General features: G+C 37.8%; 2 protein-coding genes across 5 annotated transcripts in view; one reads left to right on the top strand and one right to left on the bottom strand.

Moving 5' to 3' along the window:
* Positions 1-17,280, bottom strand: part of CALHM4 (calcium homeostasis modulator family member 4) — a 39,917-nt gene extending 22,637 nt beyond the window's left edge. For all 3 annotated transcript variants that reach the window (XM_072643100.1, XM_072643099.1, XM_072643101.1), the window contains exons 1-2: positions 17,159-17,280; positions 11,351-11,462 (exon numbers count right to left, since the gene is read on the bottom strand). The gene's annotated coding sequence lies outside the window, so the exon portion shown is untranslated. The remainder of the gene's footprint in view (positions 1-11,350; positions 11,463-17,158) is intronic.
* TRAPPC3L (trafficking protein particle complex subunit 3L) overlaps positions 1-18,172 on the top strand; it is a 60,938-nt gene that overhangs the window by 10,883 nt on the left and 31,883 nt on the right. The gene's annotated exons all lie outside the window — the stretch shown is intronic.

Here is an 18,172-nt window from a genome sequence, read left to right as displayed (position 1 = left end):
TCCTGAAGCAAAGGCTAATTCTTTTAACAGCAGTATTCTTCTCCTGCTACTATGTGAGTCATGGAATAGCACAGTTTGTGAAGAATTCTCTTTGCAGGTCATCCAAAGGGCAATGGGCAGTTGGGTAGGCCATAACAGGTTAATAGTAAAGAACTCCTCAGAAAAGTGATGCAAAGGAGGTATCAGAGCAATAAGTGAGGTGGGCCAGTCATGTAGTCAGAGTGAAGAAGAACTGATTGATATTCTACCTGCTACACTAATATCCATATGATATCAAAACTAAAGGAAGGCCCCTGATGTGTTGGTTGGACCACCTATGGAGGATCTATAGGAGGACATGTATAAGAGTTACTCCAGAGGAGAAGGTAAGATTGGGATTTCCATCATCTGGGAGAGTAGCCACATCAATGAGAGCACAGATCCATCAAAATACAAGAGTATAGCTCAGCTATTTTTCAATGTATATTGGATACAATAGATATGTTGGCTCTCCTAGTAGATAGGATTATTGATAACATCCAGGAAATCATTCTGGTTCATTACATTTTCAAGTAGTGCTCAGTGTGTTTGATTTACCACAGAGGCACTCACTGTTATTAGCCATATCCATAAGTCATGGACACTTTCAGCTTAAGAGCCAGTTACTCAATGACTAACTAAAATTAACTTCAAAATAATCCCATTCATTGTCTTATTTACTGTCGGGTAATACTGATAGGGGCATAGCATTAAATCAAAAATAATGCAACCAAAGGAAAAACAGGTTTATAGATCTTTGTGCCAGTGGAATTTTAAATTATAATTTATAGGTTCATGGAATTTAGAACTAAAAGGAATTTTAGGGATCATCTGATATACCCCTCTCATTGTTCAGAGGTCCAGGAAGGTGAAGTTATTTAAATGAATGAAGTCATACAGTATGTAGCAGAGTGATTTTTATTTTTGTTATTCCAAACTTGAAAGACACTATCATGAATATTTCTGGTACAAAAAGTACAGAAAGAAGGTCACATATATGGAACCATGAATCCCTTATTAAAAAGAACTTGCTTTTAAAAAACATATAATAAATTAAACATGTTAGTTTCAAAGCTGTCCCGATTTTCTAAACTTTTTTTCTGTTCTTTTCTGTGTGCTTTTTTCAAATAGTTTAATGACCTTTTCCCCCTTCTTTTGACATTGCTATCAACTTCCCCTTTACAAAAGTTAAAATTAGAAATCAAAAACTAAGCATAAAATATTATGTGGCTACATCACATCTCTCTCTCTCTGTCTATTCATCTATCTACATAAGTATGCAGTACAATACATTACACCATTTGTAGCTCATATCTCCTTGAAATTTAATATTCCTAAGGACAATTACATATTCCTTATGCTATCCAGCACTCTGGGGACCCAATGAAATAGCTTTTCCCAGTAGCTTAGCTACACGAAGTTTTTTTTGGTTTTGTTTTGGTAATCAGGTTAAACAAGAGAAGGCTGATGATGGACTTAGTAATCCTTTTCATGAAGAAATAATTTATAGAAAATGATGAGAAGATATTTTTCCATTGAATGCAAGAGAAGTGTACTTCAATTTCAGTATGAAGGGTGCATGTAAATTATCCAACAATAGTTGCTAATTTGGTACATTCTGCTTCAGTTAAATTCAACAAGTCTTTATTAGACATCTGCTATGTACTAGCGTACTGTGTTGGGATCTGGGGTTATAAAGACAATCCCTGTCCTCAGAGAGCTTACATACAACTCAATGGAAGTGGGAACGTGGGGAGTGGTACATAGCAGGCACTTGCTTGTTAACAATGCTTGTTAATTGGTTAATAGATATACATGAATACTAAATTCATGCAAAGTGATTTCAGAGTGTGGAGGAAAATACTTATGATTATAGGAGAAAGGAATCAGGAAAATTCTCTTGTAGGAGGTGAAGCTTGGTGAGATCTAAGGGTTCTAAAAAGCAAAAATAAGGAGGAATTATCTTCCTGGTCTAGGGAACAGACTGTGAAAAGGCACAGAGTCAGAACACAGAATACTTTTTATTTATCCATATTCATTAAGTACGTTAGTCTGAAGCTTTCCCTCTCCTCTTCCATCCCTGGTTGGGGCAACAGGACTTCATTTGGAGAAGATGTGTGGATTCTCTCTATTGACACTTTGTTTCCTGTATTTGTAAGTTCTAGGCAGTTTTCTTGTATCATTTCTTGCATCATGGTATTCGAGCTCTTTAAACTGAATTGTCATGTTCATCTGGGAGACCTATAGTGAGTGTAGTGTCATGTAATGAGAGTGAAGAACCTAACTGATGAATATCCTACCTGCTACATTAGTATGCATATGATATCAGAACTAAAGGAAGGCCTCTGATGTGTTGGATGGACCAGCTATGGAGGATCTATAGGAGGACATGTATAAGAGTTACTCAGGATGAGGAGGTAACATTGGATCTCCATCACTTGGGAGAGTACCCTTATCAATGAGAATATAGTCTAAGTTGTTCCTTTGTATCTATCTTTGATGTCTTATGTTTTATTCCTATAAAAATCATGTTTTCTTTCAGTGTGATTGCTTTTTGTTTCTTCCAGATGGTCTTTCACTTCTGTATATTTGCATTTCCAATTAACTGTTCTCTCTTTTACATCTTTGTAGAGAATACTGGATTCAAGCTGTTTTTTTTTCCTATTCTGCCAATCATTTCTGCTATGCAGGCCTTAAATTTTGTTTTCATGATTCTTTTTTCCCCTTAAACGACTAAGGAACATCTTGCTGCTGTTGCGTGACATTTTTTTAGAGTCCTGGGTGTCCTTTGTCTCTCTGCATCATTAGTTGTTGATTCAATTTCTTTTGATTTGAAATTTTTATTTAGAGATATTTGGACTTATTTAGATGTGTTGCTGAACATCTTCCCTTCTGTTTTAAAACCTTCCCTGTTGATTTATCTGATTATGCTTAAGGTTTATAACTACGTTTTCTTCCTCCTGACATCTTTGGCAATTTGTCTTTCTTTCCTTACATATCCCTACCACTCACTTTTTGACTCCTCCTGCTATGGTAATGGATTTCCCAAGGGCTAGACCACAAAATTTCCCTTGTTGGGAAATTCTCTTTTTATTGGCCTCATGCCCTGTCCTAAGTGGCTTCTGGGGTGGGGGGAACAGAACAGGCTTCATTTAGATGCCAATCTTATTTCCTTTAGACCTGGTACAGGCCTATCCTCCTACTCCACAACACACACATATTAATGCCCTGTCCCACCTCCCTCTGTTCTCTAATTTTCTGGATGAGTGCTACTGTATCTTGTTGCCACCTCCAGGAAAAGCACACTTCCATTTTCCTATATCTCTGTTCTTTCCACTTCCCTAAATTTCCTAAATTTCCTTCTCTTAAGAAGGGGATGGGTAGAGCTGATATCTACTGCTTAGTACCACAGAATGGTACGGTGAGGGCAGAGGCAGAGAATGCTATAGCACACCCTTTAGACTGTAGTAACAGCAAGGAGATTGCTGAGTAGATCCCACCTAATACAAACGTATGGATTGGGTGTGCTATACTGACAGAGCATGGTTTGTGGGAGAAGGGTACTGACTGAATTTGAGTTTAGAGATTAGCAGTCTCTCATGTTAATTCATCAGTCTTTAGCCTATTAAGATTCTTGGTGTCTTAGTCTGCCATCTCAGCTCTAATTACTTTATCTCTTGTGCATAATTCTTATTTTGGGGATTTGAGGTTTGGAAAAATTGTCTAGTTCTCTATCTTGCTTTTCAAGCAGCCTATAACAGGATCACATTTGTATACTTCTATTTACAGAAGTATATGTACTCCAACAGACTCCTTAGTAACCCTATAGCCTGAAAGAGTCATTGCAACTTTAAAAGGCTCCTGAGTTCCAAATAATGCATAGTTTTGACCCTATAAGAATTGGATTCATTCACTGTTAAAATAGAAATGACTTAACCTCTGATTTGTACATGGTTCCTTATCTCAAAATTCTGATCATTGAGAAGTTCTTCTTAATAGTTCATTTATGGCTTTCCTGCTGTATCCATTCTTACTTCATATTTACAAAAAATTAAATAAACAATTATTTAGAAACAATGTAGAAAGAACACTGACTTTAGAATTGGAAGACCTGAGTCTGAGCCTTAGCTTTGGACTGTCCTTGTTGTCCAACCTTGAACAAATCACTTAACCTTTCTTCAGACTTAAGATATACCTATACATGCACATGTTGGGTCCTTGAGGATGTAGACTGTTTAACTCTTGTTTTTGTATCACCAGTGATGAGCACTGTGCATGGCACATAATGCTTGTTAAGTAATTTAATGATAGATCAGGAGTCTTGTTGTTCTCATAAGATCATAGATTTAGAGTTGGAAAGGACTTTGAAGGTCATGAAGCCTAACCTCCACATTTTACAAGTGAAAAAGAATTGAGAATCCAGCCTAAGACCACAAAATGTCACAATCATAGTTTGAACTCTGGGTCTCTGACTCCAAAATCAATGCTCTTTCCACTGAACTATACTGCCTCTGTAAAACAGGTATGATAACATTTGTCCTACTTGTCTTGAAGGGTTGTTCTACAGAGAAAATAAAGTAATGAAATAAAATGAAATACTGTTAACAATGTTGACATTATGTAAACTGTGAATCATTTATTAATGCAAATATAGCAATGGCTCTGAACTCATTATTCCAGAGGCAGGCCAGCTACATCTCTACCTCCACTGTGGGGTTCTCAACCCCATGAAGCATTGGGTCTTTCTTTAATGTTATCGGCTTGAGCCCCCATTCTGGTAGGGTTCTCTCTGTCTCTGTCTCTCTGTCTCCCCTCCTCTTCCTCTTCCTCCTCCTCCTCCTCTTCCTATTCCTTCTCCTCCTCTTTCTTCTCTCTCTGTTTTTCTGTCTCCCTCTCTCTCTGTCTCTGTCTCGGTTTCCTTTCTTCTCTCTCACATCTCTCCTTCCATCCCCCAACTTCATACATACACACATACACACTCACACACACACTGTTAACCACCATGATAAGCACCTCGGTTCCATTTAGCCAGTTAACACTGATTTGCTTTTACAAAGGGACATTTACTGTGAAAATATTGCAAGCACAGAAACACAAAGATTTCCTCCCAAAACCTGGGTAAACACACTCCCCTATAGCACTTGAGTCCTTACATAGACTGGACTCAGATTTAACACACTTTCCACTCAGCACTCACCCCACCCAGTTCACATCCAAATTCAGCTTGGCCAGTGAATGGATGAGTTTGCATCTTTATGACTGCTGGGCTGTCCTAGATGGTATGGGTACTCAGGAGTTTGCTCCTCACCATCTGATTTCCAGAAAAATCCTGGCATGAAATCTGGCTCCAGGACTTTGGGGAGCTCACTCTCCAGATGTTTCAAAGCTCCAAGGTCATACCTATTCCTAATCTCTTTCATCTAAGACAGGAAAGGCCAAAGCAGAGACCTGTTTGTTGGCTTTAGATAAGGAGGCTCCTGGGTCTCTTCCCTTATAACATTCTCTCTTGCCAGAAAGCCACAAAGAGAAAACAGCCAGACCAAGAAAATGTCTCTGGATACCTAGTTCCTTTTGAAAGCATCTCAGTTTTATTACAGTCAACCATCCACTTCTTTGTTATGTGGCTAGCAGAATTGCTCCACAATGGAGAATAGGATGCTTCTATTATACATCATCATGTCTTTCCAGAGACAGGCTCCCTAGCATCTTCCTCTATGGGAGTGACTGCAGCACAAGATGCTTCTGTCTGTCTCATGTCAGAGTGATTAACTCCTATTCTTTCAGCCTTCCTCCAAAACAAAATTTTCCAACCCTTTAATCATTTTCCATTCTCATCCTCCAGCTGATGACACCTGATGCATAGATCCTTCTTCTGACACTTGATAAAAGGTTAGACTTTAGTTACACACCCAATGACTAATACTTTTTAAAAAGTAGAATGCCTAGCATCAGAATGCTAAGTTCCTTTTACCAGTAATATCTCATTAATCCTCATACTGCCCCTATGAAGTGGGCAGCTGCTTGTTTTACAGAAGGGGAAATCAAAGCCAGAGGAAGCTGTCTGGTGACTATAGTTGTATGCTATTAACAGAGTCATTGGCAAGATCAAGAATAGATTGTCCACTGAACCCATGCTGCATCAGGCCATGCTGCATCAGGCCATGCTGATACCAAATGCACTGCATAGAGTCACTAATCAGCTAAAATCCCACCTTCTACAGGAAGCCTTTCCTGATCCCCATTAATTCTAGGGCCTTCCCTCTGTTGATTCCCTCCACTTTATCCTGTATTTAGCCTGCGAGTATGTACTTGTTTGCACTTTGTCTCCCCCATTAAATTGTGAACTCCTTGAGAGCATGGACAGTCTTTTTCCTCTCTTTGCATTCCCAGCACTTTTATACAGTGCCTGGCACACAGTAGGGGATTAATCAATCCTTATTGACTGACAGTCTCCCCAAATATTAAGAAACTGCTTCACCCTTGGTGTTTCTAATGTACCAGTAACTAACTGAATGAAAGACAAATGCTCAAAAAGGCAAGCCATTTAAAATAATACTAATTAATAACATAAGATAGAATGGTTTCGTGAGGCAATTAATACAAGTAGCTTGAAGTCAAAAGAGACCAGGCCCCAGACTGTGGACATAGTACTTAGCAGCAGGGTGGTCATGGGCAAATCACCTAACCTTTCTGAATGCCAGTTTTCTGATCTGCAAAATGGAGAAAAATCACACCAGGGCTGCAGACACTACATACATGAGAACAATTATTGATATCACAGAATCATAGGATTGGGAAGAACTCAAAGATCATCTGGTCCACCCTATACTGAAAAAGACTTCATTTTACAGATAAGGAAGCTGAGACTCAGTGATGTAAACTCACTAGTAAGTGCCCAACTGTATATATATATACATATATATGAGGCAGCTAGGTGGTGCGGTGGAGTCAGGAGGACCTGTGTTCAAATCTTACCTCAGACACCTGTGTGACCTTGGGCAAGTCACTTCACCCCAACTGCCTCATCCTGAGTCATCTCCAGTCATCCTGATGAATATCTAGTCCATGGATTCAGATGGCTCTGGAGGAGAAGTGAGGCTGGTGACCTGCACAGCCCTCCCTCACTCAAAACAAAGTCAAATGCAAGTCATATCATTATTTCTCTGATGACATGGTCTTCTTTGGCAACGAAGAATGAACACACACACACACACACACACACACACACACGCATACCTCATCTCTGCCCTATACTTTTACAAAGGAAAAATGGCAGAGGTAAAATTCCTAAGACTCTTTTGCAATTTGTGACTACTATATAACTTTCTTAATATGTAAGGTCATTTTTTTTGTGACAGTTACTTAAAGGTATAAGTTCAAACATTTAGTGAGGCACACAAAATGGTAAGTAGCATTTTAATATAATTTTGAAACATTTTAATAATATAGTCTTCCTTTTAAAGTTTGGAGTGCTTTACATCTATTATCTCATTTGTTCTTACAAATGGAATAATGAAGGGAAGCTATATTATCTATATTTTTACAAACAAGGAAACTGAGGCCCAGAGGGGCTAAGTCCCATGCTCAAGGTCACAGAACAAGTCCATTTTTATATATAGGGCCAATATAAAATTATAGTGCCAATATAAAATTTTCACATCCTATCTCCTCAAAATTATGCTCTACCAGAGACTCCCATACTTCTTCATAACTAGTCATCTCATTAATGTGGGTTTTTTTCCTCCAGTAATATACATGACAAACCATCCATGCCTTCCTATCCTATATGATGCTTTTCTGCATTGCAGTATAAAGAATACTGGATAGGAAGGCAGAAGACAAGTTCACATGCTAGCTCTTTTACTTTCTACCTATTACCTTGGATAAGTCACAACTTTTCTGGGCCTCAGTTTCCTCATATGTAAAGTGAGTAGGTTAGATTGGATGAGCTCTGAGGTCCTTTCCAAATTTGTATCTACATCACAAAGTCATAAAGAGGCATATCTATGCCTTCCTATGCTGGTTGCTGAATTGTTAACAACATTTTGATGGTCTAAGCAAAACAAAGTAATGGACCAAGGGAGATCAGATGAAGGACAATTAAATTTGATTCATCTTTTCTGTTGGACTCTGTCTCCATACTAGAGACAAACAGAGATGAGACTTCCAGGACTCACTGTACAGATCAACTGAACCAACTGACTGAATTTAGCATTGTAGACTAAGTCAGCCATGTCTGCATAAACATCCAGTGCTTAGCACAATGCTTGACACATAGTAGGCACTTAATAAATGTTTGTTGGCTGAATGAGAAACATGACCACACTCTTGGAAAGATGTAGATTCTGGAAAATACTAAAATATTTTGAAGCTTTCATGGAAAAACTTCTCACTGGCATTTACATTTCTTAATGTTGGTAGTTAAAGGCTATGCCTTTAAGTTCTTTCTAAAGTATACACCATTTACATTTCCTTTAGATGTTCTGTTTTGTGTGATTTAATTTATATTGCAACCTATAAGCATTTGCATTCAATTATATCATTGATTTTTACATCACTCAACAGAAAATCGTTGCTTGCATTATTTAATTAAGGTAAAATTTCAACTTCAAATTCATCATTAGATTTAGAGGGCTTCCTTTTTTGCTTTCCAGAATAAAGTCATGCATGAACAACAGGTCCAGTGTATTAGATTCCAGTACTGTACACTAACAGTCTCAGAGTCAGGCACCATTAGACATTCTGTGCTGACATTTTCCTCAGTCTTTTCATTCAGTCTACTGGGAGTAACAATAATATATGTTGCTTGCAAAAAAAGACAATCAATCTCTGTCACTCCGGTCTAAGTAGTCCACAATTAGTATTGATCTCACTCAGGAAAAAGCCCATCCTGCTTTTATGTATTAGTTTATGCAAAGGAAACTTTCATAAATAAACTGTCAGTTAAAAGACAAGCTGCTCAGAGGAAAGCCTTATGGAAGGTTTACCTACAAAATCTAAACATATCTCCGTGACTTTCCAAATCCTCTTCCACATCTTGGGGCTTCCCGCACTGCTCATGTTCATCAAAATCCATTAGAAATGTAAAATCCTTGTAAACAGGGTTCATTTCATTCTTTATCATTTACCCCCTAACATACCTATCATAGTGCCTAGCACATGGTATATACTTAATAAATGCATATTGATCGATTGATACCCATGTAATTAAGTTGTGCTATGCTTAAACAATGTCTAATATTCCAAGTCAGTGACTCAATCTCTGGATAAAGTAAAGCGCATTTACATCCAGAAATATTTTAAGCCAGGAATGGTGGCACTTGCCTATAATCTCTGCTGCTGAGGAGGCTGAGGCTGGTGGATCACATGAGTTTGGGAGTTCTGAGCTGCAGTCATGATAAACCAATCAGATGTTTTGGCACCATTATAGTTAGCCTCTGAGAGCTAAGGGCCACCATATTGCCTAAGGTGGGTTGAACTGGATCAGGTCAGGAATGGAGCAGGTAAAAGTTCTTGTGCTGGTCAGCAGGGTTCCATAAGTGGTAGCTACAAATCTAGCCTGGGTGAGATAGGAGTATATAAGGAAGGAAGGAAGGAAGGAAGGAAGGAAGGAAGGAAGGAAGGAAGGAAGGAAGGAAGGAAGGAAGGAAGGAAGGAAGGAAGGAAGGAAGTGAGGGAGGGAGGAAGGAAGAAAAAATAAAGACAGAAGGAAGGAAGAAAAGTTTTAATTCCTTTTGAATTTGAAACTACATATTTTCTTTTCCTAAATAGTTTGGTATCTTCCCTACTCTTGAAAGTCTGTATCTTCCATTGGTATAGATACAAAACAAAGGAAATTCAATAAGAGCTCTCATAGACCTTGATGAATTACAGGAGGATATGGATCGTAGGGTCAAAATCTTGGAAGTCGGGCTCTGACTTCACTGGGTACATCACTGCATAGAAGTCACTATTACAAATAAAGGCAAATCTATTTTTCTTGACTTTTTTTTTTTGTCCAGACCTATAATTTTATCTGTGAGGTGAGCTCCTTGCATAAATACACTACTCTCTTCCTCCCCACAGATCAAGAGTACCTCTATATCTTACCTTAGGGAATTGTCCTAGGGGTACTGAGAGGTTAAGTGACTTGTTCTTGGTTGTCCAACTAGTATGTATTGAAGGTAGAGGGCATGAACCCAAGTCCTTTTGGCTCCAAAACCTGTCCACTATTCATGTTATCACTCTGTTTTTGCTTTTATTTCTATAAATTTTCACTTTACTACTTTTATTGCTTGGAGAGACCAGAGCAAAAAAGTGTTTTAAGCCATGCCTATAATCTCTGCTGCTGGTGAGGCTGAGACTGGTCGATCAGAGAGCAGGGGGCCACCATATTGCCTAAGAGAGAGTGAACTGGACTAGGTTAGAAATGAAGTAGGTTAAAGCTCCTGTGCTGACCAACAGTGGGTCCAATAAATGGTAGCTAAAATTCTAGCAAATTAATCTTTCAAATTAATTCATTGATTACTAATTCTAAGTTTCTATGACAGTTATCTGGATATTTGCCAGTAGAGCCAGTCTTTTGTGTTTATACTCTAGATATGATGCACTTAAAATCAGGTTCCTTTAGGTAGTACAAGACATAAAGTGCTGGACCTGGAGTCAGGAAGACCCAAGCTCAAATCCTGCCTTGGACATTTTCTGGCTATGTGACCTTGGATAAAGTCATTTAACCTTGCTTCCCTCAGTTTCTTCATATGTTAAGTGGGGACAATAAAAATTGTCAGCACTTTTGACAGCACAAAGTTGTGAGGATCAAATGAGACCATATTTGTAAAGTGCTTTACAAAACTTAAATGCTAGCTAGTAGACTACAAGTTCAGAATCTCACCAGTCCAGGAATGAAGAAGGCAGGTATAGAGAAGAGGGAAGTGCAAATATGGCTCTCTGGGTATTCTAATATACTTTTTGTAATGGAGTAAGTCTCCCATAGATAGGAATAACACCATTTGCATTATTTTACCCTTCAGTTTTATTCTTGGTTACTTTAAGAACTAATGCTCTTACTGAGGGTGGGTATAGGAAAAGTCAGTCATTCTACACTATTATTAACTAATCTATAACTCCCAGGATCAGAGATCTCATAGATTTCTAGTCCAGCTTCCCCAATTCCCTCCCTCTTATATTTGAGGACGCTAACGTCCAGAGGGGGTAAGTTACTTACTTGCCTAAGGTTACACAAGCAGTAAGCAGCAGAGTCAAGATTTGAACCTGGGACCTCTAATTCTAAGTAATTCCATTGAACCATGCTGCTTTTCAGTTCTTCAAACTTATCTCAAGTGGCACCACTCACCTTAAAGCATTTCCTTGTCAGCACAGTTTATGACCATTCCCTCTTCCTGCCACAGTTCTAGATAAGTGAATGAATGTAGCTGTCTCCTCCACTCAGAAGCATCTTCTTAAGTCTGAAAGGAAGAATTAGGCTGAAAAGCTTGTTTTAAATATGAGACCACTTGTCTTCCTGATACAATAGAAAGAATGTTGACCCTGGAGTTAGATAACTTGGCTCTGCTACTTATTGCCTATGTTACCTTAGACAAGGTTCCCCCCCCATCTCTGTACCTCAGTTTCCTCATTTGTTAATATGAAGGGTTTAGACCAGATGACCTCAAAGGTCCTTTCCAGCTCTAGCTCTATAGCCTTTTAATCCTAAATAAAAGACTGCTTTACCTATTAAAAACAGATGCCTCAAAAAATGGGACTTTCTTCTTTTTCTTCTGTACTTAGGATTTCGTTGGCATAAGGAATGCCTTGCTGCTAAAGAAACTCTTGCTAATAATTCAGCTTGGCAGTTGTTCTGCAATTCATTATTTGTAGTATTGCCTGGGACACTGAAATGTTAAATAATTTTTCCAGATACATATATAATTAAAATATAGATCGTACCTTCATGAAGATTATACTCTGGGAAGGGGGAAGTACATTTTTATATACTTTATACATACTACAGGTATTAGAAATATGCAATAACTCTAATGCAGGATAGAAAATAACATGATAGGAATAAAGCATCAAGTCACAGGAAAGAAGCAAGAAAAAGATAATTCTAGTAGAGGTTTCAAATTTGATTAGAATTATGGAGCTATTGATAGGAATGAAGTTAGGAAAGGAAGCTGGTTTGAGGTCAGAGGAGGGAAAATGATGATTTTATTTCAGAGATCTCCCTTATTGCCCCACTTAAGCTATCAGCTTGAGCTAGAACAATTTCCCTATAGTGCCCAGCACATTTTTTATACTCATTTTACTCTCTAAATCTATACTTATCCTGTTCCTTCTCAAATTTCCCTTCTTTTCCATTTATTCAAATCTTAACCAGCCTTCAGAGATTAGCTCATCTTCTCTTTGAATCACTTTCCACAATGTACCTCACAGTGATTTTCCTTGCTCTGATGTATTCAATTGGTTATTGTCTGTACCGGTCATTTTAGCATTTATATATGATCTTATTTGTTACCTAACTTTTTCTCATACATACTTCTTTCTTTCCAACTATACTGTAAGCTTCAGTAAAGTATGGATTGTATTTTTTTCTTATTTTTGGAAACATCTGCAGGTTCACAGAATCATAAAATGTTAGATCTAGAAGGAAGAAACCATCTAATTCAACTTCCTTCATTTTACAGATGAGGAAACAGACTCAGAGAAATTAAGGGACTTGGCAAAAGGTCAGGCAGATAGAAGGTGATGGAGCTGGGATTCAAACCCAGGTCTTCTGGCTCCCGGTCCAAGGTTCTTTCCACTCTGCCTTAATCCAGAAGAGAGAGGAGGTAGAAGAATTTCTACAGGTTTTCTAGGTATATAATAAGTGCTAGTTTCCTTGTTGAGTGAATGGAAGATTTTTATTTAATTCGTTAACAAATTTATTGAACTATAAAATCTCTTAAAATTCTAATTAAGAATAGAGTTCTGCAGGTCATGGAGGTTCATTCATTGTATACAGTTATTTATGTCCTTTAAACAGGATCCTGGAAAAATTTTAAAATATGTGCTGCATTCCCATAGAGTATTTGTGCCACCTAAAATATTTATGGAGCATTCTGCAGGTCTCTCTTCAAAGTTCTCCCATTTCCAATTGTCTCTCATTCCTTATTGTGCCAGGGAGAGAGTTTCAGTTACCTGGGAATCTGATTTTAACAACTTTTTTTTTAACCCTGTGTAGCTTCTGATTACCTAAATCCAGAAATGGCTGCTAATATCCCTTTTAACAAATATAGCATGTCCTAAGCACATCTAGAGCCAAGTAATGGCCAAGAAGAGTCAGGCTTGGAATGGGGACCCAGCAGGATAACAGGAGCAGCAGGTATGTGGACCTATATCAAGTGGTCTGCATGCACACTGAATATTTGAAGCCATGAATCCTGAATTCCTTCTCCCTTTCTTTGCACCCCTAGTGCATAGCGTAGTGTCTGGTACATAAGTGCTTCTTAAATTCTCATTGACTGTCTGAATCTTTCTTGTAACAGCCCAATCCAATTGAAGAAACATGGTGCTCACGATTCTAGATACCTCAGACTTAATAAGTGATGACATCTGAATGATTATTTCTGTTATTGAGTCTGATCCTTTACTGCAGCTCTTAGCATATAGCATTGAGGGCCAATTTGCCAAAAAAAAGTTCATCTGAATAACTAGCTAATTAATAATGCTCATTAGGTGGCAAAGAAGTACCCATTAGAATAGCCTATAACATGAATATGGCAAGTTGCCTCCTACGATCCTCCAAAGCATGCATCTTGCTACCAGAATATTTTTATATCGCCCATCTTAATCTTAACCATGGGGAATAAGTTACTAGTGCTTTCTTGAATTAATCAATAACTTTTCCGGCCAGTGATTCCTGGGTACCTGCTCCTTTTCATAACAATCTGGCTCTAATAATTTTCCTACATGTTTCTGAGTAAAATGGAAGAATCAAGGTTTCATCCTTAAGCACCAGTCTATCTCACAGTCCACCTGTGTACACCAAATCAACCTGTCCTTCTAAAGGTTCAGGCTAAATCCTTAAGGGACTCACTCCATCCCTCCTCCCCACTGAAAATACCAGATTTGGTCTTTGAAAAGGGGAAAGCAATTACTGACTGGTTCTTGTTTAAACGATCTTTTTGCCCCCACCAAACAAAGCAAGCCTGTGTTTTGTTTCAGTTTTTCAATCAACGTTTACTGTGCAATTCTAAGTGTGAGGTATGTTTGCTTGCTTTAAAGGACCTGCTGCTGAATTTATTCTTTTGGGTAAATGCTCTCTGTCCATCACACAACTATCAGTTAAATTTACACACAGTTTAAAAAAATATATTTTCATTCACAGTGGCCAAAACTCAGAATCTGAATTAAATGTCTTGTTCATAACAGGAGGAATTTTTAAGCATGAGCACTTATAGTTAATTTATTATATATCATATGTATACATCTATACATACATACATATACAAACACACACATATATGAATATAGATTGTGCCTGACCTGTGGTAGAGCCTTCTGAGCTCATATTGGTTTGATCAGTCACTTTGGACTCACTGTACCTTGACCCCATAGTGATGTCATTTTGGTTCTCCTTGAAAACAAAGTACAACCAACCATCTCTCTCTCTCTCTCTCTCTCTCTCTCTCTCTCTCTCTCTCTCTCTCTCTCTCTCTCTCTCCCTTCCATACATATACACATACTATACATATATATGTATATGTATATATATACATGCATACATACACACACAGGTTCCACTGGCCCACTACATTTATATATATGTGTGTGTGTGTGTGTGTGTGTATACATATATATATATACACACACGTACACAAACACTACATATATCTATATCTATATATAGGTATATACTTTAATACAATTTAATTGGATATATTCTATAATTCTATAATTTAATATATTTCAAAAAATATTGATTGGCAGCTTTCCTCCTCACTAGGGCTGTCTTGTATGTCAACATCTTGCCTCCCCAGTAAGATGATAAACTGCTCAATAACTATGTTATATGCTTCCTGTCTAGCCCTCATAGTGCCTGGAAAGTAGGCACTCTAAAAATACCAGTTTAAGGGAAGAAAAAAAATTTGTGACTGTTTTCCCAGAGTATGCTTCCTATTCCATCCAGTAGAGGGCAGTATTCCACATTCATTGATATGGGGCACACCCTTAAATCAGGCTGCTAGGGCTTGAGAAAAATCTTTGTATAATGAAAAGATATTTAGACAGAAATCTAACATCCACTTATTTGAACCAATTCACAAACCTTTATTAAGTACCTGCTGTGTACCAAGCACTATGCTAGGCACTGTGAGAAGGACCAAAAGTAATAGTCAATACAATGAAATTGTCTTGAATGATGCAGTTCACCATTTTAAAAAGGAACTGCTCTCTCCCCTTGAATATTTGTCCCTTTGTTCTCAAACTGCTAATTTCTTCATCTGGAAACAAATTGGGTTCCATGCCCTCTAAATTTCTTTCCTCTTCTTAGTCCTGTGATCCTAAGCCTGAACTTTGGGTCACTCCCACCATCCAGCTCTTAGCACTCTTATTCCTGAGTCTCCAAGCAATGCTGCCTACCTGCCTCCTACTCGCTCCCTTCCCTCTGAGGTCAGTTTCCATTTATACTGTATATATCTGGGACACACATAGCTATTTGCATATTTTCTCCTCCATGAGAATGTGAACATCGTGATAGGGTGACTGACTACAGAGGGGAATCATGGAACTTTGCCAACTGCATGGACTGCACGTTGAAGCTCTCTAACTTGGAACAGGCTTTTACCACTCACTGTACAGTGATCACTTTATTCATCCATGACTATACCAGTAATATTTCTTGCAACTTCCTCCTGACTCCTCAAGTCCCCAGTGCCACCCTCAGTGGAAAACTTCACCTCCTAATTTACTGAAATTAAAGTCCTTTGCTATACTTAGCTTCAATTCTCTACCCTTAAAAAACTTTTTATTTCTTTACTTGTCCTCTCCTTCCTTTCTGCCTTAGTTTCCAAAATGTGTGACACTCTTTACTGATGAAGCTACTTTACTTTTGCCTCTGATATCATCTCCTTTCACGTCTTCAGGACCTTTCTTGGTGTATGACTGTTACAAGTCATTGTAACTGAATTTGACCTTGTCGGACCAGGATCTGCCCCTCTTTCCTTTTCTCTATTTCTCTTTTGGCACCCTCAGCTTGAAAACTTGTAATCAGATTTAGCATTTTCTACCACACATAAAAATTAGTTGCCCATTCCTGTCAGTTCTAAATCTACAAAAACTCTAGTATCAACCATCCCTTCATCTACAGTCCTCAACCACTACTGTGGTTCAGACCCTCATCACCTCTCACTTAGACTATTTCAATAGCCTCCTGACTGGCATCCTCAAATCCCTCCACCCAATCTCACAGTGCCTCAGTTTCCTGATCTTTAAAACAAAATAATTAAATTCAATGGCTTTTCATAGCCGAAGAATTCATATTTCCAACCTACTGATAATGAGCCTTTCCATAATTAGCTCAGCTAAGCTGGTCTCAGAAAAACAGACATAGAATGCTTTTAGGACCAGACTGAAAATCTTTCCAAATTAGAAGAACTTCTGTTCTGTTGGTACAACCTTCAAGAACCTCTGGTCAACTTCCCACTATTTCAAGGCATTAGACTTTGTTGTAGTTCTGGATATTTCATTTCTATAAAAATAGTAAGACAATTCTCACTTTTTTGGCTGCCATATCACACTTGCTGACTCATAGTGAACTTGTGATCCAATAAAACTCCTAGTTCTTTTTCACATGAACCTTGTCTAGACATATCTCCCCCATCACCATAACAAGATTTGAGCTGTAATAGGATCCTCAGCAGGACATATCCAAATCTAATTAAAGGATAGATGGTGAAATCATTTTGATAACTTGATCAGATTTTTTTTCTATTTATACAAGAGGGTAAGCTTTAGGAAAAATAGACAGGATTTGTTTCTATGACTTTAGGATCAAATGAGAATATTAAATTTGTTGTTCTATAGGCTTTACCAAATAGGTGATCAAATCACTATGACATTTCAGAACATTGTAGATTTTTTAAAATTGCATCTACACTGCAATTTTTCAGGAAGTCTTGCTCACCTATGGACAATGTACTTTTATCATCCTATTCTTTTACCCACATGAAAAGAAAGCAAAGATTCTCTGTTTTTTTTCCCTCTCATTAGTAATGGTTTCCTTCTTTATGCTTGTTTTTTCATCTTTCAAAGACTCTATGGAGTGGAATTTATGGTGATGAAACCACTACATTAGCATAGTGGGTATTCTTCTGTTACCTCATAGCCGGAAAGAATATTGAGGCATAGAGACCTTTGGTTGGTAACCAGTACAAACATTTATGAAACACTATATGCAAAGCACTGAGATGCTTTGTGGAATCCATAGATAGGTGTAGTTTTTCAATTCAAATATTTATGAAGTTCCTATTATGTGCAATACAATGTGCTTACAACTTTATAGGGTTAATGAAACGTGTACAAATAACAATGCTGTAACTGTGCACACAGAAGCAGTGTGGTGTGATGGAAAGAGTGGTGGACCTGGAATCAGAGCACTTGGTTTCATTCCAGCCCTGGATCTGATATTTTCTAACTGTGGAACCTTGAGCAAGTCACTTAACTTCTCTAAGTCTTCATTTCTTGATCTGTAAAATAGGGAGAATAACACAAAAACACTATTGTAAAGAAAGATCTTTGTAAAACTTGAAGTTCTATGTAAATATTATTTAATATAATAAAATGTGATGGGAAATCATTGAATTTTCTATCAGCATCCTAAATAACATTTGTATGTTTAGTAGAGAATAAATGAATTAAGCAACACTTGAAGGATTTAGTCACAATTTATATTACAATGCAGATGACAAACCTTTCCATATCTTAGTAAGTGAGAACCCAAACTTGAAATTTATTGCCTGGCGATCAGTCATCTGAGGATGGATGAGCTGCTCTCAGTTTAGTCAGACTGGTTCTAAGATGATACAGAAGTTCAACACTAAGCTCACTTCAGTACTTTCCAGCTGAGTTGAACTCACCAAACCTTGTGCTTTACTGGAATAGCTTTTGAAAAATTAGGGAAGCCTCCATGCCCCAGTGA

This window comes from Notamacropus eugenii, chromosome 2 (genome assembly GCF_028372415.1).
Source record: "Notamacropus eugenii isolate mMacEug1 chromosome 2, mMacEug1.pri_v2, whole genome shotgun sequence".
NCBI lineage: Eukaryota > Metazoa > Chordata > Mammalia > Diprotodontia > Macropodidae > Notamacropus > Notamacropus eugenii.
This window is presented reverse-complemented; position numbering and strand designations above follow the sequence as displayed.